Genomic DNA, 10,714 nt, shown 5'->3' on the forward strand with positions numbered 1-10,714 from the left:
ATTTGAATGTTAAATCATTCAACTACAATTGAAATAGTAATAATTAAATAATATTTTTAAAGTTTTTAACATAATATATTAATCGATAACAAATTAAAAAATAACTTGATATTTACAACTTTATCCTATCCACACATGACACGAGTTCTTCACTTTTTTTTCCCGCGTAGCCTACTTTACACATCCTTAAATTAATGTCCAAATCAAAATACTTAAGTCGCTTTCAAATATTTGATCAATTAGGGTTTGTGTAGCATCTAACACCCTAAAAATCATTGGAAATCTAAGCCGTTGGTTCATGATATGGTGGTGGTGGGATTTAGCTGTCCTACCACTTACCGCAACCCCAACTTTTGCTTTTCAAAATGGATCGTCTTTTAAATTTTTGTTGAATTAGTTGCCAAGGAGCTTAATTGAAATAGTTGATGATGCAACCAAAGCTTAAAGTGCATCACATGGTGGCTCCCGCAAATAATGTAGAGAAGTTCCGGTAATGAGACTTGAAAGGTAGTTGTTTCATATAGGTGAACAATTCTTGAAGGGAGTGTTTGTTATTGTTTTCGTCACTGTTGTTCGAAAGAAAAATGTAACTCGAAACATCTATCCATTACCACAGACATAAAGACGAAGACAATATACACAATGTTAAATGTGATCCGAACTACTCTAGTGGTTCGAATTACACACACAACACATTTGTGTAGTTTTATAAAACTCTAAATTTAACAATGATAATGGTAAACTAGTTACATTTTGTTGACTTTGAGGAAGAACTATACAAAAAATCTCATTCCGTGCCTGTTGAAGTTATGTGTGGTAGACAGGCTAATGAGACTGGAAGCAATCGAGGCAATGGTGTTGGAGGTGATGTGAATAGAGGGATAATATAATAGCTAAAGTAAGTGTTAGGGCAGTTAGGCAAAGGTCTAGATTTTCCACATAATGACTATTTTTTAACACAACACATGTCAAACTATAATTTAGACTTTTGTTTTTTATTAATAAGTTGCAAGATTTACTAAATTAGAATATATTTCATGAATTACACAAGCATTTTACATTCATGTAATTAAAATATAAGCTAAAGAATCAATGTTTTGTTACACCCAAACACCACCACCATGCCCCGCCCAACCAACCACCCACCTCCACCACACACATTGTTGAGCCACGAACCTTCACATTGCTCTCAACTCATCATCACATCACACCACCATAATATAGTTACGGATTGAGTTATTGTAATGCATTTGTATTACGGTTAACTCAATCCATAATACACACCATTTTTTGCTTCAGCATTGTTCCCGACCTAGACCACTACCTCTCCTAGCTCCTCAAACTCAATTTAACAGCAAACCACCTCATGCTCTTCGGCCACAATTGCCACGCTAGCAACACCATTCATCGTGAAGCCAAGGACATGGATAGGTTTTGTTTGGTGATGGTGCTGCCCACGGTGAAGAAGAAGATGGAGAGAAGATGAGAGCGAGTGAGGTGAGAAGGGTAAGATGGGTAGTTTAAAAATTTAGGAGATGCACCAAGCAAAAAATGAGGTGGCTTAAGTAGTTGCCTTGCAATGCCGGGTCTTTGGGCTGAACTATGGGCCGCCAAAATCCCAATTGGACTTTTCAATAAAAGAACCAAAAGAATCTGGCATTTGCTATTTCCACTCCCCCTATTACTTGTACACTCCTCTTCCCCATTGTTTTTGATTTTTTTTCCTAAACTACCTAGTAAGTACACTCCCCTAATCGTTCTCCGTCCCATCTCTTCTGGAAGAAATACACCCTCCCCTTCCCTCCGATATCTGATATTGTGAGCCTCGCATGGAGTTGCGACAATGGGGGCACTGATCTTCCCCCACCCTGACATCCGCCGCCCACCTCCCCCTTGCTGAACTTGGTTCTGTACCTCTTCTCGGCGGGGTTCTCGCTCCTCATCATCTAAAAGTTGAGGCTTTTATGGTGTTGGTGTTCGTCGGAGGGTGCAGCAGAATAGGCATAAGGGCTAGAAGCATGTGCGGCGCCGAAGCGTGGTAGGGTGGCACGTGCGAGAGTGGCGGCGGTGACGAACTCAAGCTCGGGCCGGTGCTTCTTGATACTTGTTAAAATTGGACCCTCTTCCGCATCTAAAAGATGTTCTTAGCGGCTGAAAAACCAAAGTGCCCACCATCTGTTTGCTCTTTTTCCAACTTAAATCTGAAAATCTGAAAAATGTTCCTTAATTTTCTTGGCTTCCATGAAATACAAACTTACGTACTGGTGTGTTTGTTTGCTGCATAATTAAACAAACACTAGTATTACTTCATCACTTCTTAAGCACTCCTTCACCCGAGCCAATATATTGAGTTTATTAACAGAGTTTTTGCTCTAATTTCAAAATTGACCCCTTTTTTTGCTGATTTTATGGTTGAAAATTTTAATTTTGTGGTTGATTGCTTCGATAAAAAAATCTGCTAAGATGTGTGACTTCTCTATGCATTCCCAAGTGTCCTTTTTTCAATTGGTTCATCAATTTTCATTATCGACACAACTTTGAGAGCTGGTTTAGAGAGGGGGAGTGGTTTTTTTTTTTTTTCAGAATAGTTATATGTAAGGGAGAAATTAAGAGAGGAGGGGAGTGTATTTGTGAGGATAGTTTAGGGAAAAATTCAATGGGGAGTGTATTAGTAAGTGTATTAGTAACAGGGGGGAGTGGAAATAGCATTTGCCAAAAATCTACGGAGATATGTGGCAGTGTTGTATAAATAATAAATCGTAGGTGTGGACGCGGCAATTCACTTTGAAAGGGTTCGGTAATTCGGTTTACGGAGAAACTCCAATCCACTCTGAGGTAACTAACTATTCTCTTCCCTTTCAATTCAATTCACCTTTTCACTTCTGGCTTCGGTCTTTCTCCAAATTAGGATTAAAATTGATTGCATGTTTGAAATTCAATTTTCTTATCCATCAATTCATCCATTCCCCTTCACGTTATTTGCTATATGCTCATACGATGAATCGTTTATTGCCATTGAAAGAAGGGGTCTCTGTGTGGCCTTTTTTCTTGAATTGAATTTCAAAATTCAGTTGCTTGTTTTGCAGAGCTGGAAGAAATCAACGATGCCTCGCCATGATGATAAATATAGTAATACCCGCCTCGACGTTGGACACTTGTCTTCGATGACTCGTTCCCGTGACCTGGAGCGTGTCTTCAGCAGATATGGAAGGTAATTCCCCTTTATCCTTCAAAGAACGCAGTCTTTGTTATTGCTCGGTGCATTCTCAGCCTTTTCCAAAAAAAAATGATAAGATTTTTATTTGCAAGGTTTTAAATTGGGGCTGAAGCTTAGTCACAATCTTTAATCTTTTTCGTGATTATTTTATTATAACATGCTTGCTTGTGTGTCTATTTGGATTTGGATGAATGTTTTTATTAGTACTTCATTTCTTGGATAGAGACGACAGGATATTGTCCATTGTTATGTTCTATCACACTTTAAATTGTTTAACTTGTATCAATTTATGTTTGAAATTGTCGAGCCTCCTTGATTCATCTTTATTGTTTAAATTTGCAATGGAGCTAATTAGTGATAAGTTGTTGTGGGGCGTCATTTTGAGATTGGATTTATATTGGTTATTTGTCATGTTATGCGCGGGAACCAAATCACCTAGGTATCATGTTTTAACTTGAATGATCTTGTTGAACGTTTCTGAGGTTTTCTCTAAACCTGGAGGTCTGTGTTGGGAGGTTGGGCTTGGTGGAATTGATGGAAATTCCTGTCGACTGTTGACTTTGGCGATTCTTGCTGTAGTGTCATTGCATGTTTTTTTATGGAAATGGCAACAATCACAAACTGGTGTTTAGTTCGTCTTTGAGGGGCTGTATTATATCATACAATTCCAGTAGTAAAGTAATGATGGCCTTATTGTTTCTGGATACCATTTCTGCAGAGTTCAAGGTGTGGATATGAAGAATTTTTTCGCCTTTGTTGTAAGTTGTCACCCTTTCTTTGTCTTCATTTATTTCTTTCTTACTTCAATTTCTCGTCATGCCTTTGCTCCAAGGTGGCTTTTAGTATCTGCTTGGAGGAATTCAGTTGTAAATGATGGTAAGATTTGGTGTTACTTTATTGGCTTGTTCCTGACATATTTTGAACAGGACTTTGGCGATCCTCGAGATGCTGATGATGCTAGATATAACTTGGATGGTCGTGAAGTTGAAGGAAGGCACGATACTGTGGAATTTGCCAAGGGGGTAAGGAATTACTTCCCTTCACGGTTTATCTACTTAAGATTTATTTTAGAATTGGTTATCTTGTTTGTAATTTATGATCAAAGGGGATGTTTTCCGTTGGTGCTATAGTCTTGGGTTAATGCATATGTACTGTAATGAGTTCAGTCTTCATCTGAAAGTGCCTGCTACGTGGACATATATTTGCATAATTGTTGGATCTTACAGTTGCATATAGGGATTTTTCCATATAATCTGTTAATTGGGATTTTGTATGTCCTTAGTGCCTCAGCTCTAATCGCACACATTGTTCTCTCTAGTTTCTTTTCACTCTTGTATTTTTATAACATTAGTTCTGTTTTCAATGTATCTCTTCTGATTAGATAAAAAGATAGTCCCTTTCTAATCAAAACAGTCCCTTGAATACTGATTGAAGAGTACCCACTTTAGTATTTAAATTGTGACTTGTTTTTTGGCTTCATTGTTGGCTTTTGTATCATCAACCTATCCTTTTTGTATTGAAGTAAAAAGTACAAATAAATTTAAATTTGATGATGATGGTCACTTATGTATACCTTTTTCTAATTTGCTTTTATTACTGTACTAACTGTTTTCTTAAATACTTTATACATAGTCATTCAATTTCTTCTGAACCCTGGCATTTCTGATTTCATAGCTATTGTTCTTTGACGTGTGTGAACAAATTCTGTTAGCTTTTGAGTGCTTTCTAATTTTATTTTTTCATCTGATCTCTAATTAATCAGGGTCCTCGTGGTTCCTGGGAATCCTCAGGTCAGGGTCAGGGTCCACCTACTGGACCTGGACGATGTTTTGACTGTGGCTTGATGGTCATTGGGCCCGAGATTGCAAAACTGGGGATGGGAAGAACAAGTGTTTCCTTAGTGGGGAAAGAGGTCATATAGAAAAGAACTGTAAGAACAGTCCCAAAAAGTTGAGGTAGGCCATGATGTAGTTTCCTAACTTCTGCTACATTGTGTTGATTTGCTCTTAGCATGGTTATGGCTTTCTAATAGATTTTATGAGCATTAAATCATTGGTGTCAAATTGTCAATTTGAATTGTTCTAGCAGCAGACATGGATGAAGTCTTTCAGGTCACATTCTGCTCATCATGGCAGAAGAAGGGATCGAAGCTACAGCCGAGACCGCAGCTACAGGTTGGATTCTAATAGTCCCTAATCTTAATGTTTATGGTTCTGATGCAATGACACTGCAATTTCAATAAAATTGGCTGTAGTTTCAGTAGTCAGAATTGTTTTGTAATATCTTCGCTTGTAAGCTGAGTTTTGGTTACCTTTGTTCTTGCCAGTCGATCAATATCTCCTGTCGGAAGAGAACGAAGCCCAGTTTCTGAAGATAGATCAGAGTCCTCAACCCTCCTAGATAAGAAAGCATAGTGCATCACTTGACCAAAGCAGTCCACAGAAGAGAGGTGTCACATCTCCTGGCAGTGATAGGTTGGCCACCCGGCAAGATGGGTCTGACTACAGTGGTGGTCCTAGAAAGAAAAGTAGGAGCCCTGCAAGGGACTGTGATGAGGGCGGCTATGATAGCCCTAAAGTTAATGGGCATAGCCGTAGCCTTAGGGATGATGACAAGAGCCCCATTGATGAAGATGATGACAACCACCGTCGCTCACTGTCACCTTGAAAAGCACTTTCTGATAAAATGGGGTCAGGATGTGACCCAGTTTGTATCTGCTTTGTATATAAAATGCACTCCAGCTTAATTCTGTGACAATTGTTTATGAAAACGGTTTTGTGTATGGTATTTTTCAGATTCTTGCTGGTCAAGTAACATGTGCAGGTCACCTATAATATGGATTGCCAGAATTTGATTCAAGTATTGGCATAATTTAAACCTATATGAATTATTGTGAGAAATTTAAATCTGGCATGTTTTGAATCCTTTCAACTCAAGTATTGCATAATTAATTAATCACAAGAAAATGCTTTCCAACGGCCAATGATCCCCACTCACATAAACATTGCAGCTGAGTATCCAGTTTTCAACAACCTATAGCTTCAGTGCTAAAAATTGAGAACCAGTTCGCATTATCTTCAATTGGAACTTCGTTAATTACAATCAGTTTACCTTTCTAGTTTGGATTGACTTTGAGACAGCGAGTAAATCTGCTTTCATTGAGAAACAAACACATGAATTTCATGAGGGCTCTCTATTTTGCCAATAATTTTCAAGGATAAACCTTTTTCTCCGCATTTCATAAAATTTTCATCTGCTTCTTGTGTTGAAGTTTTATTTTCCGCTTTCTAGTATAGACCATATTAAATTTTAGCATCCTCTCATTTACCTCAAGTATTGATTCAAGAGTTGCTATTCCTTTTCATCATGACCGAGTAAAATCTACTCCATCAGATCACAGTACCTAACCAACATCAGCATCTAGGCCTTAGTTCCACAGATAGAGGTACACACGTGCATAAGTTGCATAATGTATTCTCTTAATCTCAATTGAAGATGGAGGAATTCATGAAACCTTAGTTTTTACTAGATTTCTGTCGGATGAAGTCCAAAACAGAATGTGCAGTATGTACATGTAATATGAACAATAACACTGTTGTCCACTTTGACAACTATCTCTTATAGTATAAGTTGCATGTCAAACAAGAAAATACTAGTTCCGGGTTTGAGTCCCGAACAACCCACTAGAATTAATATATCGAAATTCTATTCTCATCCTTTTTCTTATACAATGTAGAGGAGGTATTGTGTTTGCTGTTATATTATAGTGTCAAGGCTGAGCTCATCCTCAATGTCAAGGGGGGATCTAGAAAATTTGTTCAATAGAGACAATAAAACAATATATTATCTTTTTACAGAAGAAAAATATTATAATTTTATGATTAAAAAAAAACAAATTACATGTATAAGCTTTTACAAATTATAATTGAGTAAAAGTGTGTGTTTATTATTGACTTACTATACATGTGTTTAGTATTACAGAAGTAAAATTGTAAAATTAGTACTAATTTATTCTCTTTTATCTCCTAATTATAACTTTTTACATTCATTTAAAAATAATTTGTGTATGGGACAATACTTGTTTTTTTATGGGAGCAATTATTTTTTTATCAAATATATTTTAAAAAAAATAATTATGTTATGGGTAGAGCTCGGTAAACGGGTTTGAGCCCGCGGGTCACCTACAAAACCCACAACCAGCATGGTATATGGATCTTATTTTTTAGAACCCGTTTAAATTGTGAGTTTTTAGCTCGATTTGTTTAACTCATGGGTTATGCGGGTCTCGTAGACTTTTTTATAATTTAATATAAAATACAGAATACTAATAAATAAGGGATATAGACCGAGTAAAAATAAAATTAAAAAATATATATAAAATTTAAGTAATTTATATATGGTTCAGTGGTTGATGAATGATGATAAAATATTTTAATTTAGTATATAATTATAGATTAAGTAAACATGTTATAAAGAAATATTTTTTAGGTGATTTAAGATGCAAATTATGTTACTATTTTGGACAAATATTTTTTTTATTAGACATTTTATAATTAATTTTTAAAATGGGTCAAATTTTATATTTTAACATTTAATTATCTATTTTTTAAAATTGTTTTGGCCTAATGCGGGTTGACCCGTTAAACCTACATGCTATGCGAGGTGGAGGCAGACTTCCTAGAATTGAACTCTTTTAAAAATGTGGACTTGACAGGATAGATTTCACATATTGCAAGTTTTGCGGTTTACAAAATTCGCAAGGGAAGTTACCCACACATTCAACTCTACTTGGGGCAATTGCCCATAATACTTAACCTGCACCCGACCCTGCTCAATGTCATCTTCAAATAGCTTCAAACACCGAGAAATGAACGGAGGTCGAAGAACTGCAAACTATCACACTCACAAGCACTAAAAAGTAATTAAGAAGCAATGATGGAACTAAAGAAAGAGCAAGTGAGATTGTGAAGGCAGACCAAGTATCTTCAATGACAAGTACGTCGTTAATCATTGTTCAATGCCAACTGTGACTGACAGCCTTCAGAATTATACATCTATTGCGCCCGTGGGCAACTTCCTTTAGCATAGCATATTACTACAAAGTACAAATATAATAGAAAATGCATGGCCCAGTGTTTCTCACTGCTTAGATCTCTAAAGTCCTCAATTGACTTTGATGTAATGTACTCACCTTCCGCATGTGTTTTAATATTCTAATCCCTTTTTTAGTATATAGCCTTTAGGGTGTGTTTATTTGGGGAAAAAAAATGTAAAAGTCATATTTTTACATTTTATTTTAATTTAAAAAAATTATCTTAATTCATTTTATTTTTTATTTTTTTCGCTCTATCAAACCAACCTTAATGCAACATTGCAACTATCTTAAGCTGTGGATGGAGGAATTTACAGAGGAACAAAGATGTTGAAGGTGACCCGTGACACCTTAACTAATTAAAGTAACATCTTATGTAAACCAAATATATTTAAATGAACAGAAGCGCCATGCATATTCGTGCAATGATTTTTGGCCACGGTTTCTGTCATTGAATATGAGCGTTTCGATGGATGAGAGGAAAAAGGTTGTAAACTGTATACCCCACGTGAGAGGATTGGGATTCAACTTCGTCATAGTATCCTTAACATTTGTCATATGTTAAAATATTTTAGTCCAATTCAATTATGAGTTAAATCCTATAACGAAATTTAAATGTATTTCTAATTCTTTGTGTTTTGATGTTATTTTTTAATCAAAATTATCGTGACTCAATCCAATTTCTCACACAAATGGTTTTCTTAAAAGATAAAGAGGATCGTGGTTTATGCTTCATAAGTAAGAAGCTTTCTATTACACAATATTCTTTAGAAGGGTAGGTATAGAGCGTACTTGCATATCTGAAGAGGAGATCAAACATTATATTAGATTTTCAAAGTGAAGAAAGAAACTTAGAGAACTCGTGATTATACAAACACGGGTTTTATTCGATGGATATAATTGAGAGTCTCCATGGTATATATCAAGAGGAGGATACATGATAATATTATGGCTTACATTAGCGTTTGCCATAATTAAAGCACACTATTACAACTTTTCTTAAAACAAATGCATATTTTAAGGACATACAGGAATATGACAAAAGACGTTATTATAGTGATTTCTAACAAACTCTGAATCTTATCTTAAATTCTGACTAGCCATAAAGTTGAGTTGATGATGTTACTTTTCTGAGATGATACTTCTATACTAAGGATATATGCCACAAAGGACATCTAATCTGTATAGATGAAAGTGAAGCTCCTCAAAATTCAAATACATTTTAATCAATAAAAATAAAAGAATATCTGTAAAAGAAGTATATAAAGGAACAGAATAAAAACAAAAAGAATGTTATTTAAATAATTTATACATTTCATTATTAATCTAATTTGTTGGTTTATATAAATCAATGTGGCACCTCTGTTATATTTATAATAGTTATTAAATGGAATTTTGTATTGAAAAATTAATCTGACAACTAAAAATTATAAAGATTAAATGTGAGTTATTAAAATAAAAAAGACTAGAGTCTCATATAACTTTTTTGTTACATAGAATCACAAATAAATTAAAGTATAGGAACAAAAAATGTAATAAAGTTAGGAGAAAATATCCCCCTCCCTTGAAGTTCACGATCAACTGAAAATTAACCCACTCATCTGTGTACCTTTGTGTGTTGCCTTACCATTTACTCAGTAGTAGTTTGTCTCGTTTTCAATTATAGTCATACTTCTAATAAATACTATCATAGTGATTGGCTGTAAGAGTCACATACAGCTAATTTTGTAACGTATTGCCAGACAAAAGAAAAAGAAATACACTAATCACGCTTAATTCTTATTCAACTTAAATAATTGTTGGACCCCATATGGGGCAAAATTGCCTTACAATAATTCAAATCAAAATAGGACTAGTCCACGTACACTTTGAGAAGCAGAACATGCAAAGCCAAACAAATAGACATCAACATGATTGTTGAACTAAAAATTCAAGACAGCCTGTTGTTCTACGAAAGAAATTGAAGGATAAAACGAAAGAGTGCCATGTGTGAAGTCCAAACCTACATTGAAGGCTCAGCACTAACAACGAAGGTAGTTAAGCTTTGATAATGCACAAACACACTGCATGTAATAATACAATACTTTATATTATATGCTTTTCTGGCTTGTCGATAGTCGCTTGAGATAATGTTATCTATGATGTCTTGGTTCATATATTGTTTTATTTATAAAAAAAAAATGTGTTAACCATTTGGACTGATTTTAAGTAACTTGAGTGACATGGAGTTGACATGCGTGGACTACGGATCGAGAGAGGAAGAGTACAATAAAAAAAATTGACAGAAAGAGTACAATAATTAATTGCTACTACTTTATTAACTATAAATAGTTTAATAGGTCTAGTTAAACAAATTACGTTGTGATTTGTCAACCACCTGACATAGTATAGGTGATGAGTTTTAA

General features: G+C 35.2%; 1 pseudogene; it reads left to right on the forward strand.

Moving 5' to 3' along the window:
• The first annotated feature begins 1,738 nt into the window (after positions 1–1,738).
• On the forward strand, positions 1,739–6,117 carry LOC114422819 (annotated as a pseudogene).
• The last annotated feature ends 4,597 nt before the right edge of the window (positions 6,118–10,714 follow it).

Source organism: Glycine soja, chromosome 8 (genome assembly GCF_004193775.1).
Source record: "Glycine soja cultivar W05 chromosome 8, ASM419377v2, whole genome shotgun sequence".
NCBI classification, from domain to species: Eukaryota; Viridiplantae; Streptophyta; class Magnoliopsida; order Fabales; family Fabaceae; genus Glycine; species Glycine soja.